Raw genomic sequence first — 27,747 nt, 5'->3', positions numbered from 1 at the left:
TGCTGCTAGACAACATTTCTGCCCTCCCACCTCCCCATCTAATCCCTCCCCTCCTTCCCCTCCCCTCCCTCTTTTCTCTCCCTCCCCCTCCCTCCCCTCCCTTCCTCTCCTTCCCTCCCTTCTACTCCTCTCCCTCCCTCTCTTCCTTCCTTCCTCCCTTCCTCCCTTCCTCCCTTTCTCTCTTCCTCCCTCAGTTCTGCTAAGTCTGTAGTCTTCACTTAACTTTTGCTTACTTTCTTCCTGAGTTTGTTTTAACCCCATGCATGAAGTCATAACTATACTTTGATTTCATGTGTGTGCCTTTATTATTTCTCATAGATAATGCTTTAGTGGTGGTGATTCCTCCAACTGTAGTTTGTCTGAAAAGCTCTTCTGTCTGTTTCAAAACTGATTGAAGTTTTTTTTTTGTTGTTGCCTCCAGGGTTATCACTGGGGCTTGGTGCCTGCACTACAAACCCACTGCTCCTGGAGGCTATTTTTTTTTCTTTTTCTTGCCCTTGTTATCATAATTGTTGTTATCATTATTGTTGTTACTGCTGTCGTTGTTGGATAGGACAGAGAAATCGAGAGGAAGGGAAGTCGGGGAAAGATAGACACCTGCAGACTCGCTTCACCGCCTGTGCAGTGACCCTCCCTCTGCAGGTGTGGAGTTGGGGCCTCGAACCGAGATCCTTGCACCAGTCCGTGCAGCTTCGTGCCATATGCACTTAACCCACTGTGCTACTGCCCAGCCCCCTAATACAGTATTTTTAGGTTGAGGCCTTTTCCACTCAGAACTTTGAATGTATCCTGCCAGTCCTTTTTAGCCTTTAAGAGATTCTGTTGAGAAATCAGTTGACAGTCTTATGGGATTTCCTTTATAGAAGAGCAAAAGAGGAGAGACACTAAAGTATTGCTTTGCCATCTTTGGAGTACCCATAGTACTGTTCACGGTGTTCTTGTGTGGTGCTTAAGATCAAACCCAGGGCCTCAAGCATGGAAACATATACAGTCTGCCTGCTCAACAACTTTCTGATCCTGTTTAAAAATTTTGTTTTTACCATAGCAATTTGTTTTGTCTACATAGAGAACAATTAAGTGAAAAATGGAAAATTATTTTTGTATTTCTTAGTATTTCATCATTAAAGTAGCAATAATATGTGTTGCTAAGAGAGCACAAATACTACAGTTAATGTAAATACTTTTTAAAAAGCCAGCTTTTTGCCTTTTTTTTTCTTCTTTTCTCTCTCTCTTTTTTTTTTTTCTCTCTCTTTTTTCTTGATGGCAGCTTTATCTCCCTTGGTTTTTAAGTCCTTATATACCAGGTTGGTCTTTTTGCAGAGGAAGAGGCACTTTTGTGGTGGTGTTGCCATGGTGACTGCCTTCTAAGTGCTGCCTCAAGGTCACTCATCACTCATTGCCCTGAATACTTGAATTTTGTTAAAGAAAAATGTCAACACTCAGTGGATAAAGTGAAGTTAATTGTCACATTACATTACCCAGTCAAATCTAGCACAATTACGCTTAAATAGTATTTTGTGCTGATAAACTATTTTCTTGGAATCTTGAATTTTAATCTGATGAAGTTGTGAATGTAATGACATACCTATAAATTATCTATAGCCAATACTTAGTGATTTGTTCTTATTACATTTGTCTCATTTAAAAATGCAATTAATTATTTAATTTTATTGTATTTGTGTATGTCAGACATGCCTGCCTCAACATTTGTTTTTTTGACAGGAGTTAAATTCTTTAACATTTTTTTTTTTTGATAAACTTAGCTTTGAGCTATTTCTTTTGTTTATATTAGAATTCCGATGTTTTATTTTCTCCGTACTAAATTCCAGAGATCTATTGTCTCCCAGACTTCTGTTTCATGTACTCTTTGTCTCATGCTATTAGTCTTCCTTGTCCTTACTTTCTACTTACAAATGTTACATCATAAAATCTGCTTATCATACATCGTCATATATTTCAAACAAATTAGTTTCTAATGAAGGAAAACATGAAAAGGAATGTTCCATTGTGTTGTTTATTTTCATGTGGATCTTATTCTAGGCAAAGAAGAATCATAGCTGTGTGTTCCTGTTAGGCTAGAAGGTGACTTTGAAATCAGAGATGAGAAACATAACTATATGTAAGGAAAATGTCACTGAAACAAACACAAAATGCCATTCATACACCCATGGCTAGAAAATTTGTTCTTCTAGCTAATTAGAATATAACTAGTTACTCTACCTCAGGGGGAATTGGATGAATTGGTTCTCATAAAGCATTTCATCTCTGCTTCTGCAGAGCAGACACCTTTGCAATGTCTGATCAAGATATTTTACATGCTTGAAATTTCAATGAATGCAGACCTCTAAAAATAGTATTGCAAATATATATCAGGTAGTACATGCCAGTTAACGTTTGTTTCATTTATGCATATTTATGAAGCAAAGTATGTTATCTGATGCTATTTTTGCTAATTTTTTTAGGAAAAGGAATTGATTGAAAATTGTGTAAGTCACAATGTAAGACAATATGATTGAGAAAAAGGAATATCAGGCTGGTAGAACAGGACCCAGTTACTCATCCTTCATCTGTTATACTGTGTGACCTTGATTAAGTCACATTTTGTTCTTCATTTCTCTCATCTATACAGTTAGGTGACTCCATATGCATTAAGACTTTTCTGTGATTCTAATTTCAGTATTGTTCTGTGTAGTAAAAAAACTTGGATTATAATGAGAAGTGGAGAAGATCTGCAGCTTACATTAATAGAAAATGCCAACTATTGTGTCTAAGTTTGTCTGCAGGTTTATTTTATTTCTTTAGGGTAATGTTAATTTCTAGAAGTATATAGAAGTAGATTGTCAAAGGAGGAATGAAAGATTTTGAATATGACTAGTTATCTGATCAATTAAAATGGTTTTTTAAACGCTCTAATAAGTTAGAATTAACTGAGAAGTAAGAACTGAAAAATAGTAGATTTATTGAACATTGATACATGTGTCGGAATCTGAATATTTAAAGTGCGTCATGCATATTACAGTGCATAAGGATCCGGGATCAAGCCCCTAATCCTCACCTGCAGGGGGAAAGCTTCATGAACGCAGGGCTGCAGGTATCTATCTCTTTCTCTATCTCCTGATACCCTCTCAATTTCTTTCTGTCTCAGTAATAAATAAATAAAATAATAATTAAGAAATAAAATACATGATGTAATTCTTTCATAATCTGTACAACAACCCTATAAGGTGTTTTCTCAGTGTTATAGGATGAGGCTATTCACTAAAGGGGCTCACTAGATGCAAAATTAGTGATTTTTTCTACATTGTCTTCTCACTTTCTATTTGCATTAATTTGTCTTTTTTTAATGACAGATTTCTCTACCATATTACACATGAATTAATTTTCTTGGGGGGGGGCACAGACTAATTTTCTCATAATGCAAAAGCATGGAGAAACCAGAGGTTTTTCTTTTTTCTGATCGACGGAATTCCAGACATCATTCCTGGAATAGAAAACAAGACATTTGGTGTTCTCTAGCATGCTAGTGAATATTTTAAGTGTTGTATGTGTGTATACTTGTGCTTATGTATATATTTAAATTTAAGAAAAGTGTAGTAGCTGACATCTTTAAATTACATTTTAACCTCTAGCCTAACTTTTCTATCAGGACCACAAATTATTTTAGGGCAGACTTGTTTTTTTAAATTTTCTTTTGTGCTTATAAGTAAAAAGTCTATCAGGAGGAGGAGGAGGAGAATACCTTCAGAGAATTTCTTATGTTCGAGATTTCATGCAAAAGCTTCTTAGAGATTGACAGACAACTTAATTTTTTTGGGCCTCTTGATGTGGATTATTTCCTCCTATATCTACACTTAGAACATATTTACCTTTATGTATCTTTTCTCCCCTCATTTAAGCAACAAAAAATTTATGCCTACTATATGTTAGTTACAGTGACTTAGACAATGTACGGAGTTGTGCTGTGTCTTCAAGAGGAAAAAGAGTAAGTACAGAAATATTAATAGTAGGTGGTATGCTGGAAGCTTCAAAGGTATAGTTATCAAGCTCACTGGAAGAGTGTATAACTTAATTTGGGAAATGTAAAGGTGGGGTAGAAAATCAAAGTTGAAGCATCTGGGTAAACTTTCAGGAGGAGTGTTATAAGGTATAAATTGGAGGTGGGTGGTGGGCCAGTAGGGCAGCATTCTGATAGAAGTTTGTAAAATTAATAACAACAATAATAAAGACCTGGAGCTGTAGGGGCAGTTCTCAGAAATACCTATAGTAAATTATGTAGTGTGGCTGGACCACTGTACAAGGAGAGGTCTTTAGAAATGACCCTTTTAAAAATATTTAATTTATTTATTAATGAGAAAGATAGGAGGAGAGAGGGAAAGAACCAGACATTGCTCTGGTATGTGTGCTGCCGGGGATCAAACTTGTGACCTTGTGCTTCAGAGTCCAATGCTTTATCCACCTCCCAGACCATGAAATGACCGTTTTCTAAGTTCTTTTCTAAAGAATTTCAACACTTGAGTTATTTGAGGTCAAGTAGGAACATGAAAAGATCACCCTGATTCAGCTGGAAGGAGGTTAAGCAGAAAATGAAGGCAGACTTTTGGAGTAATTAGGTGAATGTGGTATATATATTGTTAATGCGTTGTTAGAAAAGTACTGTTCTAGACCAGACAATTGGATGGTTCCCTCTGCTTTACAGGTGTGATTAGATTACATCCTTTGCTTAGGATGTCGTAGGGCAGTCCTGAAATGTCAGGTTTCTTCTGTAACAATTTTCCTGGTTCTGAATCTTCAGGATGCTTCATGTGTGGATGGTTGGACCCCACTCTGAGAGATTATAATTGGTCAGAACTGGAAGAGTCCATGAATTGCACTTATGAAGTAGGTCAGTTTCTGAGGTCTCAATTTGGCAAAGTTCGTGATTTGTATTTGTAAGTCCCTTCGTATTGATCTAATACTGTTGGTTTGCGAACCACAATTGGAAACCACTGCTTTTGTGACAAATGAAGTACTGAAGGAAGTTAGCAAGCCTCGAATGAAGAGCTGGGTTTATTGATTCCAGCAGGAACTTGTTACCAGCTAACAGTTTTCTTGATTCACTATTCTAACTAGCTTATCTATCAGAGAAGCCTAGTTTAAGCTAGTTGTTGGGTTTCTGGTTTCTTTTTGTGCCCTAAATTGAACAAATTGACCTGCTTCTCCACCTGTGAAGCGACTCCCCTGCAGATGGGGAGCCAGGGACTCAAACTGGGATCCTTACGCTGGTCCTTGCGCTTTGCACCACATGTGCTTAACCCGCTGCGCTACCGTCCTACTGTCTTGTCCTTAATCATTTGTTCATGAAATCAACGAATAAATATATTGAACACTTGCCATGCGTTCGTCACTATGGATATACATCAAGAAGCAAAATGAACTGGAATCTCTGACTTCTAAGGAGTTTGTATCAAATTAGACATTATATTCCTCTGCTATTTATTATTCATTTCTCTCTTCCCTATTATTTTGCTTTTTTATAGGATGATATAGCACATATATTTGCATATGTTGTTTATATCCTGATATACTTATGAAATATTCCTGGCCATGGACTAATTGAGCCTAAAAGATACATGTTTAAAATTATTAATTTTGGGGGCTGTGCTGTGGTGTACATAATATTATGCACAAGGACCAGGGTTTGAACCCCTGCTCCCTACCTGCAGGAGGGACACTTCATGAGTGGTGAAACAAGTCTGCAGTTCTCTCTTTCCCTCTCTTCCTCTCTCCCTCTCCTCCCATTTCCCCTTTCAATTTCTCTCTGTCATATCAAATAAAATAGGGGGGGGGGAAGAGAGAGAAAAAGGGTCCAGGTAGTGGCACACTTGGTTAAGCACTCACATTACAGTGCACAGGGAACTGGGTTCAAGTCTCTGGTCCCCACTTCTTTTACTTTCTTGTTTATTTACAAGAGAGAAGGGGGATACAGAGAACCAGAGCATCACTCTGGCACATGTGACATGTGATGCTTGATTGAGACTCTAGTGCTTTACCTATTACACTAATTCTCTGGCCATCAAAATGCCATTTTATAGCGTGTTTAGACTTAACTGATTTTTTTGTCCGCTCTCCCTCCCTCCCTCCCACCTCCCTCCCTTCTTCCCTCCTTCTCTTCCTCCTTTCCCTCCTCACCCCCTCCCTCCCATCTCCCTCCCTCCTTCCCTTCCTCCTTCCTTCCCTCCTCAACCCCCCCTCCCTCCTTCCTTCTTACCTTCCTTCCTAACAGAGATAGAGCTAGAGAGAGAATGAAAGACCGCAGCATCTAAGTTTCCTTCACTGCAGTTGTAGTCAGATTGGAACTGGGGTCACACACATGACAAAGCAGTGCACTATGCTAGTGAGCCACTTTGCCTATCCACTTTGATTCACTAACCTATGTTGCTTGCCTTCTGACCATTCCATTGCTTCTAAGTCCCACATCAAGCCTAATAATAGAGAAAAGTGAAATGGTCAGATAAAATTCCAGATAGAGTTGGGGAACATATATATTCCTTGTAAATTTCTGTATGTTATTCTTAGATAAATTAGGTTGATTTTTGTATGCCCCAGAAATTGGACAAAGAGCATACAGGTTTCCTGACTCTACTTAGTATTTTATCAAATTAATTGAAATGTATATAGCAATTCAGGGAGGATAAAGTGCGTAGTATGGTTTTCTATCTGCTCAATAAATTCTTATTATTAATTACTCAGGAAAAGGCTTTGTTCTAGTTGCTCCTGTATATCAATAGTTTGATCTTTATTTTTGAGTACAAGCATAATATTTGTATTAATGTACTAAGATGAAAGCTAAGGGCTGGGGAGACAATAATGGTTATGCAAAAAACTTTCATGCCTGAGGCTCTGAGTTTCCAGGTTCAATTCCTAGCACAACACCATAAGACAGAGCTAACCAGTGCTCTGGTCTCTCTTTGTGTATCTCATAACTGAATGAATGGATAAATAAATATTACTTAAAATATGAAAATTAAGTTGAATTTCAGTACAGATTCTAAACACTTAAAATACTTTATCAGATATTTTGCAGTATAAGCCTTTGGTTTTCTGCTTTTATGACTTTTAGGCCACTGTTAGTTTTAGATAAAAGAAATTTGAATCTCTGATTCCATTTTCTTCATGGTCCTGTATCTTCCTTTGTAGGTGTTTTGCATATCAAGTACAGGTTGTATTGTGTTGAATGCTAAATTTACTTCTACTTCTGGTATTAGTATAATACTTTGTAAAATATTTTAATATATTGTACAAGTGAGGGTGCCTGATAGAAATTTGACATGAACATCATATATGCTGAATTAGATTTGCTTTTAAATATTGAGTGAAATATTTTAATCTTTATATGCCAGGGACTCTGGGAATAACCTCCTCCCACCTCCTTATATAGCTGCCTGAGGAGAGGAGATGGAAGCCTCTCTGTTAATAAATGCCACCCCCTATCCCCACCCCCCAGTCTTAAGCTGGAGCCTAGTTTGCCTGCAGCTGCAATAGTAGGCATCTTTCAGGAAGTGACCTTGGCTTGTATTAATCAAATTCAGAACACACACAAAAAAGCTTCTTGCTAACATGCTGACTTGATATAAATTTTTATCGCATCCATTTTCTTTCAAAATGAGGCCATCTTGTAAAAGAAGATATACTGAAGAGTCCTCTGATTTCTAAGAAAAACTTTTGTAAACCATGTTTCAAAAAAAAACCCCTAGATTTTAGAAGTATAGGTGTTTTATTGGCAAATATAAATAAGCCTAAATTTTGAAGATCTGAGAGTCCTTACTAGGAAACTAGTTATTTTAATGTTGATTTAAAAAACAAAACAACAAAACCCTGTGTAGCCTATCTAGTTTATTTACTGTACCTTACTATAAAATTACTTTGGAGACTATAAGCATTATGATTTAATAAATAACTTTTGGCAGTTATTAAGATCACTAAGAAGTCTTTATTTTTAAAGGTTTACTTTATTGATTACATATGGGACAGGGTTTCACATGAGATAAAAAAACAAAACAAAACAAAACACAAAACACAAAGCTACATGTGGTGTTCGGGGTTGAGCCAGGAACGTTAGGCATGTGAGCCCAGTGCTTTACCAGTTGAACCACTTCTCCAGTTGCAAGACACCTTTATGTTTTTAGAAGTATCTGGGTTACTTATTCATTAATGAGAGAGAGAGAAAGAGAGAGAGAGAGCGAACACAAACCTGAGCATGTCTGTAAGTTTAAAGTCACCAAGCATGCTAGAATTTATACTGTTATTAATGAGAGAGTTATTGTTTTTTTTTTTTTAATTTTTTATTAAGAAAGGATTAATGAACAAAAACATAAGGTAGGAGGGATACAACTCCACACAATTCCCACCACCCAATCCCCATAACCCACCCCCTCCCATGATAGCTTTCCCATTCTCTAGCCCTCTGGGAGCATGGACCCAGGGTCATTGAGGGTTGCAGAAGGTAGAAGGTCTGGCTTCTGTAATTGCTTCCCCGTTGAACATGGGCATTGACTGGTCAGTCCATACTCCCAGTCTGCCTCTCTCTTTCCCTAGTAAGGTGTGCCTCTGGGGAAGCTGAGCTCCAGGACACATTGGTGGGGTCTTCAATCCAGGGAAGCGTGGCCAGCATCCTGGTGGCATCTGGAACCTGGTGATTGAAAAGAGAGTTAACATATGAAGCCAAACAATTTGTTGAGCAGAGAGAGTTATTGTTAAGTATAAATTCACACTATAAATTCTGTGAATTCATACATACGCATGCATAGGATTAACAGATCATTTTGATAGAGAGAGCAGTTAATATCTCTTTGATTTTTGTAATGTATGCTTCCATGAAGTCTAGTTTTTAAATCAGCATAACTAAGGGGTACATAGTTTACAGATTTTTTTTTAATTTCAATTTTTATTTTTGGATAGAGACAGAACTTGAGGGACGGGGAGATAAGAGAAGGAGAGAGACCTGCAGCCATGATTCAGTGCTCATGAGACTGCCTCCCCCCTGCATATGGGCACTAGGGGCTTGAACCCAGGTCCTTGTACATGATAATGTGTTCTCTACAGCGTGTGCCACTGCCCAACCCCCAGCATCTTTATTTTAAAGTTTCTCAGTATTAAACATAGAATGTTGAAAATATTTAGTGGTATTTTTTAATGTGTTTTTCATTTTCAGGAATTTTACATAAATAAGTTAAGGAAAGTTGGGGAGAGAGCATATTGGTTATATGCAAAAGGACTTTCATGCCTGAGAATCTGAAGTAGCAAGTTCAATACCCAGCACTGCTGTAAGCCAGAACTAAGCAATGCTTTGCTAACAAATAAAATTAGTTGTGTCTATTGTTAAGGGTTTATTTTTATTTTTTTTCTATTGTATAGACATCACTCTTGCGTACTGAAGTGATTGAAGAGAAGTATAGGAACAGAAAGCTTAGCCCTGAATTTCAGTAGAGGGACAGCATGGAAAGAACAGTTATGTTGCATATTAGTGGTTAATAATTTGGACAGCAGGTGGGGAATCTGTGCAAATAAGAATTTGTTTACTCTGTCTTTATAGTAGTATTAACGACTAGTTTGTTAGACACTATAGGATAAAGAAAATCGGATTTCAACGTGAACAATAATTGCTTCCCTCATTTCTCCTTTAAATGCCTATTTTAAAATACTCAGTCTTAAATGAAACTGACACTTTGAACTTAAAATGCTCCCCCCCCAAAAAAAAATTATAAAAGAGAGTGCAGGGAGAGAGGAGGAGGAAAAAAGAAAGAAAAGAAGGCAACCCTGGTAGCCAAGGAGTTAATATGCATTTGCAGCCTGAGGGGTCAGCATGCAGTCTCTGTTTTCTGATTGGCTGCTAAAAGGTGAAATTGAAACCACTGTAAACTTTTGACCCTGTAGCAATCCTTCTGGAACGCCTTCCTCTGGTGGAGCCCAGAGCTTTGCTCACCTCCCCACCCAGCCCTCCCATCCCTTTTCCTGTATTTATTTTGTGTGATCCGTGCAGCACTGCATGCAGCTTTTCCAAGAGAGGGGAGAGTGGAGAGCGAGGCAAAACAAGTAGGAGCAAGCAGCTTGCTTTCATGCCAGTTTCAGTAACCATGCCATTACATAGTACAACTTGGCCTATTAATATAACAACCTGCCGCTTGGGATTCTTATTTTCTTCTTAATTTTGTGGTAGTTAAAAAAAAAGAGTAATTTTATTTACTGCCGTTGTTCATCAGTGGACAGAATCACTGTGTAAGCAAAAACATACAGTGTAATTTCCTGGGTATATTTAAATAAAAAACCAGCTTTTGTTTTCAGTTACATTTTTATACCTCATTCATGCTTCCTATGCATCGTGTACTTTTATAGAAAAGGCTAACATTTTCATAAAAGTTTTTCCTTCATGTGCCTATATGTCTTATTCTAATGAAGTTCATAGCATTTAGATTATGAGTGCTATAGATAATAATTGCAGAAATTGTCTGTGCATTCTATTTTCATTAGAACTTCCTTTTCTCCTCTGCTATCTTTGGTTTTGTCTTGGATCACATTTAAGCTCTACAGTACTGTACCAACCCAGTGAAAAGAGCCGGTCAGTTACCTCTTCTCTCTGATACTCTTCATTAGACATGGTCAACTTCTGGTATCCCTGCTGTCTGGTACAGTGTAGCAACATTGCTATGCAGTGAGTTCTTACTGAATAAACAGTTTTGGTTTCACTAACTAGAACTGCTTAATTTTTTCTTTCTTCCTTTCTTTTTTATTTTAATTTTATTAGTGGATTAATAATGATTTACAAAATTATAACAAGGGTGTAATTCCACATGGTTCCCAAGTTCTTTCTTTCTTAACCAATGACAGGAAATATGTTTGCTTTTACTTTAAGTGCCAGTGCAGAAGCCATACAGCAAACATTTAGATTGAACTCATGACTCATACAAGGTCACCTTAAGAAGCTGGACTTCTTATGGTTTAGTGAATAAGGTATAGGAATCTCAAGCATGAGGTCCCAAGTTCAGTACTCAGCATCATATGTGCCAGAATGATGATCTAGTCCTCCCTCTTTCTTCTTCTTCCTCCTCCTCTCATTAACAAATCTTAAAAAAAAAAAGGTGGATTTCTAAGGCCTACATTTCCTGAAACTCAGATTTCTATTTTCTTTTTAAAGATCTACATATTTTTTGAGAGAGGGTCCCACTTGGCATGTGTGCCACTGGGGACTGAGCTGGGGCCTTAGTATGTGAGGTCTAATAATAGGGGTGGATCAGACCTTTCCTACCCCTGTTTTACAAAATCCTGGGATACATCTACTTCTTCCATGTTCCTGATAGGCAAATGAGTTGTTGATCTTTGACTATTCTGAGAGGAGAGAATTTATCTTGCCAACCTTTTACATTAGGCAGCAGTTTGTTTCCTGAGTTAGTTATTGTGATACTAGGTACATTCTCAGATTTCTTTATCTACCCCACCCTATTACTCTATAAGATACTAACTTGACTCATAAGCCTGATTTAAATCCATGACCAGAAAAACATCAACTTTTTGTCCCCCCCAAGAAGTTCTGCCTATATGGGAGTGGGTGGTGGCTTACGTGGTTAAAAGCATATATTACAGTGCACAAGGATCTGGATTTGATCCCCTGCTCCCCACCTGCAGGGAGGAAGCTTCACAAGTGGTGAAACAGGTCTGGAGGTGTCTCTCTTCCTGTGTGTGTATGTGTGTGTCTCCCCATACCTCTCAATTTCATTTTGTCTTGTCAAATAAAAATAAAATAGAAAGAAAAACAAAAAAGGGAAAAAACGGCCACCAGGAGCCATGGATCCATAGTGCTGACCCTAAGCCCCAGCTATAGCCCTGGTGGCAATTAAAAAAAAAAGTTCTGCCTATCGTTTTTTAACCTTCACTTTCCTCTAATAAAATTGGTTACCATAGAACTCAAGTTAAAAAGCTTTGGATTTACATCAAAACTAAAGGCACTGATTGTAATTTCCCCTTTTTAGTGTAGTATGCTTGGAAATTCATTTTTAAAAATGTATTTATTAACATGAGCGAGATACCTAGAGCCAGAATATCATTCTGGTGTGTGATGCAGAGGATCGAACTCAGGATCACTTTGATCACTGAACAACACCTGGGTCACATAGCAAATTACTTTTACAAATATTAACTAGACCGCCCCCCCCCCCCCAATAAAGAAAAACAGTAACTAGAGGACTACTATGATGTAATTTGATGCCGGAGTTCTACCTCAGAACCTTAAAGTTGTAAGTCCTGTGCTCTGCTGGTGTATCCCATCTGGAAATACTTCATCATTTTCTTTTTAAAAGAACACTGCTCAACTCTGGCTTGTGGTGCAGGGGATTGAACCTAGGACCTTGGAGCTTCATGCATTAAAGTCTATCAGCATAACTATTATGCTATCTCCCCCCCCCCCCAATCCTGCCCTTGGAAATTCTTAAGTTATTTTCAGATAGTCTTTTGTTTGGTTAAATAATAGCTTTTATACATAGAGCACGTGTGTACTAGGTACTGAAATCTTTCACAAGAGTCTTATAAAATGTGCTACTCGTTTTGAAATGAGAAACCCAAGATTTGATGGCATCTTAAGTTGATCCTATCATCATCATGTCGCTCTCTCTCAACTTTAACTGCTATGCATAGCATGTTCCTCTTTTTCCCTTTGTGAACCACATATAGTATTTTCCCCAGCCCATTCTCACCTTAATTTGAGTTTCAGAAATGGAACAAATGCTTCACATCATGCATCTTTTACATCATACAGATCAGGGTTGATTGTTTCCATTTGTATTGGATGTGCTGTAGTTTTTACTTGGAATTTTTTTCCTTTTTTAATATTTATTTTTATTTATTTATTCCCTTTTGTTGCCCTTGTTGTTTTTATTGTTGTAGTTATTGTTGTTGTTGGATAGGACAGAGAGAAATGGAGAGAGGAGGGGAAGACAGAGAGGAGGAGAGCGAAAGATAGACACCTGCAGACCTGCTTCACCGCCTGTGAAGGGACTCCCCTGCAGGTGGGGAGCCGGGGCTCGAACCGGGATCCTTATGCCGATCCTTGTGCTTTGCGTCACCTGTGCTTAATCCACTGTGCTACAGCCTGACTCCCTACTTGGAATTTTTTGTGGGGGAAATCCTTAATTTTTTTTACCAGAGCACTGTTCAGCTCTGGTTTATGGTGGTACTGGGGATTGAACCTGGGACCTTGGAGCCTCAGGTATAAATCTCCCCTTCCCCATTTTTTTTTTTTTTAAACTTCCATCAATGCTGTGTGTGGTGGGAAGGGATGGCAGGACCGAACCTGGGTCTTGAGCCTGGCAAGGGACTGTACTATCCAAGTGAGTTATTTCACCTGCCTGGCAGTTAGATTGTTGCTATTATTGTATTGGGATAATATATATAATATAGTTAGGGATAAATTTGTTGTTGCTGTTGTTATACCAGAGCACATTTCACATATTCTCAAGTGCAAAATCATGTACTTTATTATAGATTGTTCTGAGGGAAAAAAAAAAAAAAAAAAGCAAAACTGCCAGGTTGAGGAGACTGCATAATGGTTATGCAAAGGACAATCATGCCCTATGCTCCGAAGCTCCAAGGTCCCAGGTTCAATAGCACCACCATCAGTGAGAACTGAACAGTGTTCTCTCTCTGTGTGTTTTTCTCTAGATATCCATCTTATTAAAATACAGTTTTAAAATGGCATAAAGCCTCAAATTGTGATAAAAAACCCCTGCCCCATGTTTCCCCTCTCTCTGTTTAAATGCATCCTTTATTAGATGGCTTTGAGGGGGAAAAAACAGCCAGAGATGTGTGTGTCCCCCAGCCCCACCCCAGCCTTCCTTGCTTGGGTATTATATCCATCTAAGTCAGTACTAGTATGTCCAGCTATCCAGTGTCTTTTTTAGATGTGGGTATTTAAGCTTTAATTTCTACCAGAATATTAGTATTTATACTGTTTTTAAATTGTTAATTGTGCAACATTCTTCTGTGCAGGTGGGGACACTTAAGTTCAGATTACCCACCTAGTGTGATCATTTCTCAGTACCTGGAGCTGTTTTTTCCCTACCCCCACTGTACATTATACATGTTTCCAATCATAGATATGTTGTGCATACCATGCCTAACATTTAAATCATCATCATCAGCAGCAGTAGTATATATGGCAAGATAATGTATGAGTTCAAATGATAGGAAGAGGCTTTATACTTGTTAGTTAGCCTTTGTTTGTTCAGTGTGTCTAGGGAAGGGAAATATGGAACACGTTTAATTGTATGTGACTAGTAGTATTAATAATACTTAAGAAAGAAAATAAAATTCCTTTTTCCTTCTTTTGTCTTCAGGATCAAAATACTTGCTGAACAGTGGAGTCAGAGACCAATACAAATAGACTACTACTTGAACGTCATTTGACTTTAGCCAGGTAATTCAGTTTTACTTTGACTTGAGCCATTATAATCCTTTGACTTCATCCTTCTGAAAATAACTGCCCTCTTTTTAAATTTATGGGTTAATCTTAGAGTTGCTTTATATTTTATGCTTTTTCTTTTTTAGTGATATTAGTTGAATGGTCTTGAAATTAGTAAATATGTATATACTCAGACATAAGTATATTTCTACAAACAACTGTTGGGAGTACAGAAACATTTATGTTACAGTTAAACAGGAAACACTACTCTTTGCCTCACTTTTCCCTTATGTGTGATTATTTTATGCACCGCTTGGGATTGAACTCAGTTCCTCTGGCCTGTGCTTTGTCACTGGCCCAGCTTTTATGAGAGAGAAGAGCTAAGAGAGAGCATAGTATCACTTTACCATTCATTTGGCTTGTCTCTGTCCTCGGTGCTCCATCATGTAGTGTCAGAGGTTGAACCTAGGACTTCATATGTGGACTTTAAACTGCTGAACCACCTTGCTGCCCCTTTTATTTGTGAATATTTGTAATGGCATTTTGTCAGAATATGAACCAACCCCAGATATTTTTACTGTTTTACCTCAGGTAGTCTGGCTTCTCCAGATTGCTTGTGTTGGCAAAACAAATAAGCACATTCCCCACCCCCTAACTCCTAACATTTGCTATTGCGCCAGAATAGTAAAAGTGAGAACAGAAAAAAGTTGTCTGAGGGCCAGATGATAACTTACCTGGTTGGATAGGTGCCTTGCCTGTCACACAACCTGGGGTTGAATCCTGGCATCATAGCACCAGGGATGCCCTGATGCTGTACTGTCTTTTTCTTCTGATACCAAAGAAAAAGGAAATGCTAGCCTAGAAACAATGAAATCAAGTGTTGTCTTGGTTGGCCTAGGAGATAGTGCAGTGAATACGCTATTGGACTTTTTAAGCTTGAGGCCCTGAGTTTGATTCCTGACATTGCATGTGCCAGATAATGTTCTGATTGGTGTGTGTGTGTGTGTGTGTGTGTGTGTGTGTGTGTATCCTCTTCCTCTTTAGTAAATGACTCTTACGGTGTTGGTATGCCTGGCTAAGTGCATGTTGGCAAGCATGCTCAAGAGTTTTAAGCCCCCAGTCCCAACCTGTAGGGGGAAGCTTCACTAGCAATAAAGCAGTACTGCAGGCATTTAGCTCTTCTTCCTCTCAATTTCTTTCCCATCAAATATGTATATATAATTTCTTTATTTTCCCTTTTGTTGCCCTTGTTGACTTTTTGTTGTTAGATAGGACAGAGAGAAATGGAGAGAGGAGGGGAACAGAGGGGGAGAGAAACATAGACACCTGCAGACCTGCTTCACCGCATGTGAAGCGACATCCCTGCAGGTGGGGAGCCTGGGGCTCAAGCCGGGATCCTAACGCTGGTCTTTGTGCTTTGTGCCATGGGTGCTTAACCCGCTGCACTACCGCCCGAGTTCCATAAAAAAATGTAACTCATTTACATACATTTATGGTAACTCAGTGGGTTAAGTGCAGGTGGCGCAAAGTGCAAGGATGGGCAAAAGGATCCCGGTTCAACCCCCTGGCTCCCCACCTGCAGGGGAGTCGCTTCACAAACAGTGAAGCAGGCCTGCAGGTGTCTTATCTTTCTCTCCCCCTCTCTGTCTTCCCCATCTCATTCCATTTCTCTCTGTCCTATCAAACAACAGTGACATCAATAACAACAATAAAACAATCAGGGCAACAAAAAGGAATAAATAAATATTAAAAAAATAAAAAAATATATTTATAAAAAATAAATCTTTAAAAAATAATTCTCTCATCATTAGAAAAGTTATGCTGTGTCTAACTGAATTTCTTCCTCTCTCTTTTTTTTTAAACCAGAGCACTGCTCTGCTCTAGTTTATGGTGGTATGGGGGATTGAACCTGGGTACCTGGGACTTTTGAGGCTTAGGCATGACAGTCTCTTTGAATAACCATTATGGTATCTCCCTTGCCCTTTCATCTTCCTCCCTCTTTCATTCCTTATATTCTGTTGGTTAGCTAGACTTAAAATGAGTTCTTTGAAATTCATCCCCTTTGATACATTTAGCAAACAGGACTTAGCTGGTTTTCTGTGTTCATGTTTCTTGTAGTTGCTCTCCTTTTTGTTACTGATTTTAGCCTCCAAGGCCTAGACTCTATACTTTTTTTTTTTTTTTTTTTACCAGAGCACTGCTCAGCTCTGGCTTACGGTGGTGCGGAGGATTGAACCTGGGCCTCGAGCACGAGAGTCTCTGCATAACCATTATGCTATCTACCCTCCAACTCTATACTTTCATACACATCTGTTTCCACCTAATTGAAATTTTTAAAGAAAACTTTGCTAAATCTTTTAATTGTACATCTGTTCAAAGCTCTAAGCTTTGTGCTGCTGTTGTTGGCTTTCAGGAAAAAAGTAGAAACTTGATTCTCTGACATTTGTAATGGTCTTTGCCTGTGAATCTAAGCCTCCAGCCTTTGGCTTTGCTGTTCTTTTCAGAAGATGTTTCAGTTATGGGTTCATGCATGGCAACACATGTATTTTTATCTACTGAGCTGTTTCACCTGGGTCCTAGAATTTATTTTTTGATTAATTTTTTAACATTTTATTTATTCCCTTTTGTTGCCCTTTTTATTGTTGTTGTTGTCCCTTCCCTTCCCTTCCCTTCCCTTCCCTTCCCTTCCCTTCCCTTCCCTTCCCTTCCCTTCCCTTCCCTTCCCTTCCCTTCCCTTCCCTTCCCTTCCCTTCCCTTCCCTTCCCTTCCCTTCCCTTCCCTTCCCTTCCCTTCCCTTCCCTTCCCTTCCCTTCCCTTCCCTTCCCTTCCCTTCCCTTCCCTTCCCTTCCCTTCCCTTCCCTTCCCTTCCCTTCCCTTCCCTTCCCTTCCCTTCCCTTCCCTTCCCTTCCCTTCCCTTCCCTTCCCTTCCCTTCCCTTCCCTTCCCCTCCCTTCCCCTCCCTTCCCCTCCCCTCCCCTCCCCTCCCCTCCCCTCCCCTCCCCTCCCCTCCCCTCCCCTCCCCTCCCCTCCCCTCCCCTCCCCTCCCCTCCCCTCCCCTCCCCTCCCCTCCCCTCCCCTCCCTTCCCTTCCCTTTCCTTTTTACATAAACTTTATGCTGTCTCCCATACTCTGCCTTAGACATGCTTTTATGCAGAGAACTTTGAGAAGGAAAAAGCAAAGACCATTTAGGAAGGCTACTCCAAATAAGGCACTTGGTTTAAAGCAAAAGGCAAAGGCATGCATTTTCTGCAGACTAGATCCTCTGTATGAGATGCCTTTATTTTAAAGGTAATCTTCATTCCATGTTCAGGGCACCTCTGATGCAATTAACCTTTTGCCAAAGACAAATTTTGGACTGAGGGATGGGAGATTAGATTTTGCTTCTCCATAATTAAGTTTTATCTCAAACTAGTCGTTTATTATTCATAATAGGATTAACATGTACTACCATTTTCCTGTTAAATTGTAATATTTGATTTTAAACTCAACCTTATTATAATTTACACACAGTAAAATTCACCAACCTTACCTTTTACCATTTGAGTTTTGGCAGATGGTAACCGTTAGCTCAAACATGACTTGAAACATTTCTATCAGCCTCTGAATTTCCTTTGTGAATTTAGTGTTATCAGTCCCTTCCACTGACCCCTGATAGCCACGATCTGCATTATTATTATCATCAATATTATTATTATCTTATTTTTAACCAGAGCATTGTTCTCAGCTCTGGTTTATGGTGCTGCAAAGGATTAAACCTGAGACTTCAGAGCCTCAGGGATGCAAGTAATCATGCTATCTCCCTTGCCCACTACTTTGCTTTAAATCACTAAAGGTTTTTGCCCTTTTCTTGAATTTTATATAAATCTCCTTCTCTTGTGTGTATATCACACGTATGGTAGCTGTCTCTGTCTTTAGGTATTCTGTTTTTTTGGTATTCTGTTCTTTTTCCTTTTTGCATTTCGGTTATAGAGATTTGTATTTATGTCTCCTTCAGCTTTGTCTAGTCAATTGAGGATCCTGTCAGAATCTTTTTTTATTATAGTATTTTCAGTTTCTAGTACTTTCTTGATTCTTAGTGTTTTTCTGTTTATGTTGCCATGTCTATTCTTGCATAATGTCTGCTTGTCATTTAGGTTCTTAGTAAATCTGCATGCTTGATTTTAAAAATTGGCTCCAGGAATTGAATTCAGGGCCATATACATGCCAGGCATGTACTCTGCTGCTGAGTTATACCCTCATTCTACTTCCTAGTTTTTGTTAAAATCATATTTTGAAGAACCTAATTTCTTTCCTGCTTACTAATATATACTGGAGGCTTCATGTCATACCTTGTCAGAATCTGTTTCTTTCCTTTCTCTCCCTCCCCACCTCCTCTCCCTCCCCTTTCTCCCTCCCTCCCTCCCTCCCTCCCTCCCTCCCTCTTCCTCCTTCCCTCCCTCCCCCTCCTCCCTCCCTTCCTCCCCCTCCTCCCTCCCTTCTTCCCCCCTTTCTTCCCCCTCTTCCCTCCCCCCCTTCCCTGCCTTCCTCCTTCCTCCCCACCCCTCCCCCTTCCTCCCCACCCCTCCCCCTTCCTTCCCACTCCTCCCCCTTCCTTCCCACCCCTCCCCCTTCCTTCCCTCCCCTCCCCTCCTCCCTCTCCCCCCTTCCTGAACACTGCTCAGCTCTGCTTTAGGGTGGTGTGGTGGACTGAACCTGGGACTTTGGAGCCTCTGGCATGAGAGTCTCTTTGTATAACCATTATGCTGTCATACCTCCCTGTATCTGTTTTCATTTGTTAGTGCTTATGATTTCCTCATTTAAGAGTGCAGGTGATCACAAAAAAAAAAAGAAAAAAACAAAAACAAAAACAAAAAAATTTGTATGTAAATGCTCAAGGTAACTTTATTTTAAATAAGCCCAAAATGAAAACTACCTAGAGGTTCAACAACTGATGAATGGATAAAAAGAAAGTGTGGCATTGATACAAAGAAGTACTATTCAGAAATAAAAAGAAGCAGAAACACTGATAAACACTACTGTGTAGGTCAACTTGCAAGGATTGTGAAGGTGAAAGTCTACTCATAAAGGACTTAATATTGTATAATTCCATATGTGAAAGATGTCCTGAATCTGTAGAGATAGAAAATAGACTAGCAGATGCCCGTAGGGGGTGGGTAGGGAGAGAGCAGCTGAGAGAGTGTATGAACGAGAGAATTAGGGAATGACAGATAAGGAGTAATGGGGTTCTTTTTGAAATAATGAAAATGTTCTAAACGTGATTGTGCTTGTGCTGACAGTTCCTAACTCAAATATATTGAAAGCCACTGGATTGTATACTTGAGGCATATGGTATGTGAATTACATCTCAGTAAAGCTGTTAAAAATATAGCTGAAGAAAAAAAAATATAGCTGAAGGATTTTATTATGAATATTAAGAGTTCCATAGGATCATAGTGGGATTTTATCAGAAAGCATAGTGGGCCAGAGAGATAGCTCACTGGGCAGGTTGCTTGTACTGCCACGTACGTGACCCCAGATTTTAACGCTGCCACCACGTGGGAGACATTATGACAGCTTTGGTGCTGTGGTGTCTTTCCCTTTCTCTGTGTCTATCTGAATAAAAAGTGACCCAGAGTGGTGAAGTAGCACACGTGAAAGGTCATATTACACAGGAACACACACATAAACATGCATACATACATTACAAAAAGTAACAACACTGCCACTTTCTTGTGGCACTGACTTTAAAAGGTTTGCTATCTATCTCAATGCTTTTGCTTTTTCAAAAACAAAACAATGCAACTGGATTGAGCTTAACTGCTCAAAGCACAGAAAAGTCTTAAAAACTAACGTCCTATCCAGCGGGCTGGAATGTGCAGCATGTATGAGTTCTTCAGTGTAGTCCCCAGCATCACAGTGGTGGAGCAATGCTTTCGCTCTCTTTCTCTCATTAATAAATTAATAAATCTTAAAAAAAAAAAGAAACAAAAAGCAAAGTCATCCTCAGACATACCTTTCTTGGGGATCTTGTGACAGCAAGTCTAGAAATTATATTTTCTCTGAGGGATGTGAAAAAGGTTGGTAGATCATCTGTTTGGAGATAATGAGTGCTGTGGAAAAGCCATGTTATTTCACTTGAGATAATCTGACCATACTTATTCACTGACCAGTCCCCTTTTGTTTTCAGGTTTTAAACTTACAGTCTACTTCAATGAAAGGATGATTTAGTACTATTATATTTCAAATGTGTAGGTAGTTGGTTTCTATGGTGACATGGATGAGAATATGTAATTTTGCATTAAATGTTCATCATACAGCCATTTACTTGATTCATTTTTTTGCCACTAGCACTTTTGCTGGTGCTTTGTGCCTACTAAGTTCTATTACTTCTAGCAGACTTATTTTATTTCATTAAAAAAAAGTAATACTGCCACCAGGGTTATTGCTAGGCTTGGTATCATGATCATGATAATGCTCCTTGTGGCCATCCCCCCCCTTTTCTCCTCCTCCTCTTCTTATTTTTTTCTCCTCTCTTTTTATACAGACAGGGAGAAGTTGAGAGGGAAGGGTAAGGGTAGAGAGGGAGAGAGAAAGAGAGGCACTTCACCATCATGAAGTTTCCCCTCTGCAGGTGGGGACTGAGAACTTGAAGCCAGTTCTTAGCACATGATAATTTGGGCCCTCTACTGGGTGTGCCACTACCCAGACCCTCAGTTTTACTAAAAAAAATTTTTTTATTATTATCTTTATTTATTGAATAGAGACAGACAGAAATCGAGAGGGTAGGGGGAGATAGAGAGCCACAGAGACACCTGCAGCCCTGCTTCAGCACTTGCAAAGCTTTCCCGCTGCAGGTGGGAAGGGGCCTTGAACTCCATTCTTTGCACATTGTAACATGTGTGTTCAACTGGGTGTACCACCAACCAGCCCCTCAATTTTATTTTTTTTAAGCTGGAGAGAGAGATGCACCACAGCACTGCTCCACCAAAGTATGCAATCTAGGGGGCTGGGCAGTGGTGCACGCTTCACCATGTACAAAGATCAGAGTTTTAGTCCCTGCTCCCCACCTGCAGGAAGGATGCTTCATGAACCATGAAGCAGGGCTGCACGTGTCTATGTCTCTCTTTCCTTCTCTATCTCCTATTCCCTCTCAATTTCTCTGTCCTTTCAAATAAAAATAAAGTAGAAAGAAAAAAAGAAGAAAAAAAAATGACTGCCAGGAACTGTGGATTCATAGTGCCTGCACCAAGCCCTAGTGATAATCCTGGTGGTGACAATAAAAGAATAAAAATAAAATAAAATCTGAACTCTATTAGCTCAACTACTATACTTACGCTCTTGGTGAAAACTGTTCAAGATATGGCTTTAGTAATTGTTTATACTCAGGGTTCATAAAAAAGACAGTTTTATTAGACTTGGAAAATATAGACAAAATTACCAGATCAGTAGTAATATAGCTCTTGTAGTACATAGTTTTGTAACTTAAGAAATGTAGTTGGCTTAAACACCAGCCCTGGGATCTAAAAAGTGAACTCTTGTTCAAATAGTTCAGTTTATGTCACTGTTCTAAGTGCTTCTGTTTCTCATGTGCCAAACTCTTAGTTATGTTTGTGTCTTTCTTTCCAAAAACTTTTAGAAAGAATGTTTTTGAATCCCTTTAGTATTTAACTCAGAAAGTCAATTATTTTGAAGTTGATATTGAAAACCTCTAAACTTATGACCTTGACTAGAATTTGCTATGTATAAGTACTACACATGCAGCTGGTGGATTCAAAAGTGCCTTTTTGGGTCCTTTGCTTTGTGAGAAATAGTATGTATTGGACATGAGTGTGTGACAGCTGACATTTGTCAAGATTAACAGGATCCTTACTCATTTCTACATTTTAGAGCAACTTTGAAAGTTTTGCATGTACACACCTGCTGATCTTTATAAATTATGAATTAGTTTCTTTTTCATCTTTCACCTTTTGAAATATGAGAAGCTAAGTATCAGATGTTAATGAACTCATATTAAATCCATGTTAGCACACAGGCTCTAAAGATCAACAATGTGGGATATTTTAGTTCACTTCCGCAGATTTCTGTTTGTTTTATTTTAATGAGAGAGAGAGAGAGAGAAAGAAGGAAAGAAAGAGACCAGAGCACTGCTCAGCTCTGATTTCTAGTGGTGCTAGGGTTTATATCTGGGACTTTGGAGCCCCATATATGAAGAAAATATAAGTTTCGGGAGTCGAGCAGTAGCGCAGCGGGTTAAGCGCACGTGGCACAAAGCGCAAGGACTGGCATAAGGATCCTGGTTCGAGGCACACCCCCCCCACGTGCAGGGGAGTCGCTTCACAAGTGGTGAAGCAGGTCTGCAGGTGTCTGTCTTTCTCTCCCCCTCTCTGTCTTCTCCTCCTCTTTCCATTTCTCTCTGTCCTATCCAACAACGACATCAATAACTAGAATAATAAAACAACTAGGGCAACAAAAGGGAATAAATGAATACATATTTAGAAAAATACAAGTTTCATTTTGTTTTTGCAATCTTACTAATTTAAAAAAAAAGCCCCCCCATATGGGTTTAGGTACTGCAAACCTTTGATTTATTGATATGCAGATTACATTGAAATGCAAGGTAACTGGAGACTTGCTTTGACTTGAGAAGATAAATTGATCATGCACAGCTGTAACTCTGCTGTCTTTTAATTTCCAGACATGTTTCAGTAATATAATGGCCTTTAGTTCCTAGGAAGTTGAAATTTATTATGCGTGTGTGTATGAAAGTTTTTACTTGGAGCTCCAATGGTGCCGACGGTTGGTTAGTGCGTTGGTACTTATATGAAAGTTTTTACTTGACTTTTAATAAACCTGTTTTTTTTTTTTTTTTTTTTTTACTATAGCACTATTCCACTTGGGTTTATGGTGGTGCTGAGAATTAAACCTGGGATCTTGGAGCCCCATGCATGATAGTCTTTTTGTATGACTATTATGCCAACTCCTCAGCCCTAGTAAACCTGTTGTGTGGTTTACTAAGGCATCCTGTAAATTGGGAATGTCTCATGTAAATGTCTCTCGGTTTTACTCTAAATGTAAAAAGCTTGAGTTTCATTATTTTCCTTTTATTTTTGTAGTTGGAAAAGGATGTTTTATTAAGAATGATAGTGAACGTAATTTTAAATTTAAGTTAAAATTTAGGTTAAATTGCTAATGTGTTGGTAAAGCAATATTAAAAAATTAATTAATTATAATTTTTAATAATTATTTTTAAATTTAATTTTTTACCAGAGCATGACTCACTCTGGTATAGGATGATAACTGTAGATGGATTTTTCTTTTCTTCTTCCCTTTCTCCTTCTTCTTCTTCTTCTTCTTCTTCTTCTTCTTCTTCTTCTTCTTCTTCTTCTTCTTCTTCTTCTTCTTCTTCTTCTTCTTCTTCCTCCTCCTCCTCCTCCTCCTCCTCCTCCTCCTCCTCCTCCTCCTCCTCCTCTTCTCCTTACTCCTTTTCTTCTTCTCCTTCTTCCTCTTCCTCTTCTCCTCCCCCTCCTTCCCCCTCCCTCTCCCCCTCTGCCTTCCCTTCCCCCCTCCTCCTTAGTAAAAGCATCCCATAGTTGCCTTTTCTTTTTTCTCTTTCCTCTCAGATAAGTGAAATAGTACCTGACTCTCTGTGAAGGGTCAAAAACAAAGGTTCCTGGTCCCAAATGTTTCAGGTCCTCATAGAACTGGGATTCAGAGCCTTCTGATCATCTTTCATTAACATTTCCCCCTCTGGGAGTATAGACCAAAATTCTTTTGGAATGTAGAAGGGAAGAGTTCTGGCTTCTGTAGTTGCTTCTCCACTGGACATGGATGTTGGCCATTTGGTTGACTTTCATTGGTTTATACATGTGTAGGAGAACCATAGCCATATGCCAGGACCCTGAGATCTGATCCTCTCAGGGTTGAGAAAAAATAACTCAAGTCTAGAGGGACAGCACCTACATACCTGGAGATGGGAAAATATCAGGTGTGCCACTGGTCTGAACTCTAGGCAGAATATTGATAAAATCACATTAAAGGAACAGGAAGATCAAAGATGTTTTTAGGTAAACAAATAGGAACAATTGTCAAAGCATAAGTGACTTTCAAGGTATGGGAGATATGAAGAATGTGTTAAAACCTTGATTATAGTAGTCCTTGTCTGAATGCCATTAGTCAGGTGTAATTTTCTGATGCCTCAATAAATATTCAGGGGCGGGGGTAGATAGCATAATGGTTATGCAAAGATACTCATGCCTGAGGCTCCAAACCCCCAGGTTCAATCCCTTGCACCACCATAAACCAGAATTGGTAAATGCTCTGGTAAAAAAAAAAAAAAAAAGAAAATTGATTGATTCAGGTTACTCTATTGTGCACAAACCCTCCAGAGAAGTAACCAGAGGTTACAAATTACAGATGAGCATTTTGCATAATCTCAAGGCCTGTGGGTTGCCATTATATAACTCTGACACTCCTCATACTTCTGCCTAAGGGAGAGGGAGTTGTGCCAAAAAGGAGTTCCTGAAGACATACCTACTGACACCTGTTAACAATCGACCAGACATGTTTTATAACCATGGAACCTTTAGGTAAAATCAGTGGAATTTCTAACAACAAATAACAGGAAATCTGGGATCAGAAAACTTATTGAATGGGGCTAGGCGGTGGTGCACTTGGTTAAATGCTCACATAACAGTGTTCAAGGACCCAGGTTCAAGCCCTTGGTCCCCACCTGCATAGGGGAAACTTCACAAGCGGTGGAGCAGGGCTGCAGGTGTCTCTTTGTCTTTCTACCTCTATCTCTTCCTCCCCATAATTTCTCTGTCTCTTTTATGCAATAATAAATAAATGAAAATATTTTTAAAGAAAAAATTTCAAACAACTATCTTTTCTTCCCATTTCCAATATACTTGGGAATTTTAGTCTGTGATAAATGTATTTTTTTGTTGGGGGGATACCCTCCACGTCTCCTTCTCCCTGCTCTTTTTATCTGTAGCTTTATTTTTGTTGCTTCCGCTGTACCTTGAGTCTAGGTCCAGGACTTTATTTTATTTTTACCAGCGCACTCTTGCTTATGAAGTGGTGGTGGTGGTAGGAAGTGGGGTGAAATTGAACCTGGGGCTTTGGAGCCACGTGCGTGAGATATCTTTGCATAACCATTATGTGAGATATCTTTGCATAACCATTATGCCATCTACTACTGCCTCAGGACCTTTGACCTTTACCTTGCTGTATTTGTAGCACAGTTCAATCCCTTATAACTATAGTTGTTCTGAATTGTTTTGGCAGTATTAGAGATGTGAGTAACCTAGATTTTTGTATTTTTTATCCTTCTATAACTGAAATGAGAGTTTGATATAATTAATAGCTCTATCAATAAGAATTTTCTTTTCCCCACCATCTATTCAACATTTTTGTTTGTTTGGCTTCTTCCTATGCACATTGCTTTTGGTATTGTTACCTTATGCATAGCTTTATTATAGGGAAAGGGGGGTTGGGGACAACATCTGTCCCCCCATTTTTTCTCAGCAAAGAACTGAAGGGAAAAAGCATGATTATCCAGGTAAATTAAACTTTATTGAAAACAAAACATGTTAGGGTATGAGAAGGGGGGGAAGAGAGGGAGAGATATAAAAGAGTAAGAGACTGACTTACATTTTGCTTACTTGGTAGTGGGAGGGGGAGCAAGTGAGAGCAAGATTTAGTCTTTTAAATCCAAAGCCCCACCTACTCTTGCCCTAGCCACACCTGCAAACACTCTTATTTCTGTGTGGTTCATTCTCTCCCTCAGCAGTTTGATTTCCTGACTGACTTTGCTTGCTCAGTAACTTCATGGACTTAGTTATCAACAATTCATTGCTGTATGTTTTCACTGGCTTAGTCTACAGAAATCTTCACTATTGTGTCTTTCAAAATTAGCACAAAAAATACTTGCTTTGCCATTATTATTTGGAGGTGTGGTTGTTTGAAATCAGTAACTTACCCTGTGTCCTTTTTTTTTTTTTGCAGATAGTACACCTCTCACTATTTATGAATAAATGTATGGAGTAGCTTGGATAAATTCTAATCTATTTACAGTGGTTTATGGAACTTTGGGAGTCCTAGAGAACCTTCTAAGAAGTCACAGTAGAATATTATCCAAATACTAATATATTATTTATCATTTTCATTCAATTGATGTTTGTATTGATGATACAAGAACAGTGGTCCGTGAAACTGCTGGCATTTTACCATGAACTAAGGTGACAGGACCCAGACTATTTCTTAAGTTCTTCAGGTCATGCATTTATTCTTGGGGTGTGTGGGGTGGGGATAGGGGGGCGGGGAGAGAGCACACCCATTTCTGCTGAGGAATGAATTAGTCAGGCTATATTCTAGCTGTAATCCACCTCATAAAAAGATTTCTGGGGCTCACAGTTTGTTTTTTCTCCCAGTTTATTTTTTCTTGCCCACAAAGGCTCCACACCTGCCAATTCCATCTCTCCTAGCAGACTTTATTTTCCTTTTAATTTCATAGGCCAAAGGTTCCCAATTTCTAAAGAGAATGCTTATATAAAACGTGTTGAGAACCAGAAGGATGACAGAGGACCTAAAAGGGGTTGTGTTGTTATATGGGAAACTGAGAAATGCTGCTTGTACAAACTATTGTATTTACTGTCGAATGTAAAACATTAATTCCCCAATAAAGAAATTTAAAAAAAAAGAAAAAAATGTGTTGAGAACTACTGACTTAATTATAACTATAGTTGTCTCTGTCCTGCTCTACTCAAACATGGTGGCAGACAGATGGCAGAGCTAACTGTAAAGCTTGGCCAATATCTTGGATATATCATTGTGATTGACCCGTATCTCTGTCTCTTAGTCGTTAGAACTAGATTAGCTTTGCTTACCTTCTTCCTTTACTTGCTTTGCTACTCTCAGCTATTTGGTTAACAATTGGCTAATATTGTTAGCTCTTGAATTTTAGCATTTCTTCAAATATTTTTTTTTTTCTTCTCAAGAAAGAAAGAAAATGGGACACTCACTATGATCCTTTTTCCTTACACCTTAATGCTTACTAATTAAATTTATATTAACTTGTGTTTCTGCTCTGAGTGCATGCTTTTCCTCAAAGGGGGCTGAAAATTTAATTCTCTCTTTATCTGCTGCTTACATGCTGCTTACATTTTCATTATGTGTCAGTATTTGGTATAACTGTTATTTTTGATGTAGGGATATTTAAGTCAATCAAAGAAAAAAAAAAACAAACCCACAAATCCAGAAGCAAGAAGAGATTATTCAAAAGAACCAGCGCTGGGGGCAAGTAGCATAATGATTATGCAAAGAGACTCTTATGTCAGATGCCAG

The 27,747-nt window shown here is 38.8% G+C and overlaps 1 protein-coding gene across 9 annotated transcripts in view; it reads left to right on the top strand.

Annotated features, from left to right (window-relative positions):
• Positions 1–27,747, top strand: part of NCOA3 (nuclear receptor coactivator 3) — a 107,263-nt gene that overhangs the window by 41,060 nt on the left and 38,456 nt on the right. For 7 of the 9 annotated variants that reach the window (XM_060185842.1, XM_060185832.1, XM_007526724.3 and 4 more), the window contains one exon: positions 14,361–14,440. The exons of the other annotated variants lie outside the window; for them this stretch is intronic. The gene's annotated coding sequence lies outside the window, so the exon portion shown is untranslated. The remainder of the gene's footprint in view (positions 1–14,360; positions 14,441–27,747) is intronic. 9 annotated transcript variants of the gene reach the window in all.

The sequence above is a fragment of the Erinaceus europaeus genome, chromosome 1 (genome assembly GCF_950295315.1).
Source record: "Erinaceus europaeus chromosome 1, mEriEur2.1, whole genome shotgun sequence".
Classification (NCBI taxonomy): domain Eukaryota; kingdom Metazoa; phylum Chordata; class Mammalia; order Eulipotyphla; family Erinaceidae; genus Erinaceus; species Erinaceus europaeus.
The sequence above is the reverse complement of the archived record's forward strand: the minus strand, read 5'-3'. Positions and strand labels throughout refer to the sequence as shown.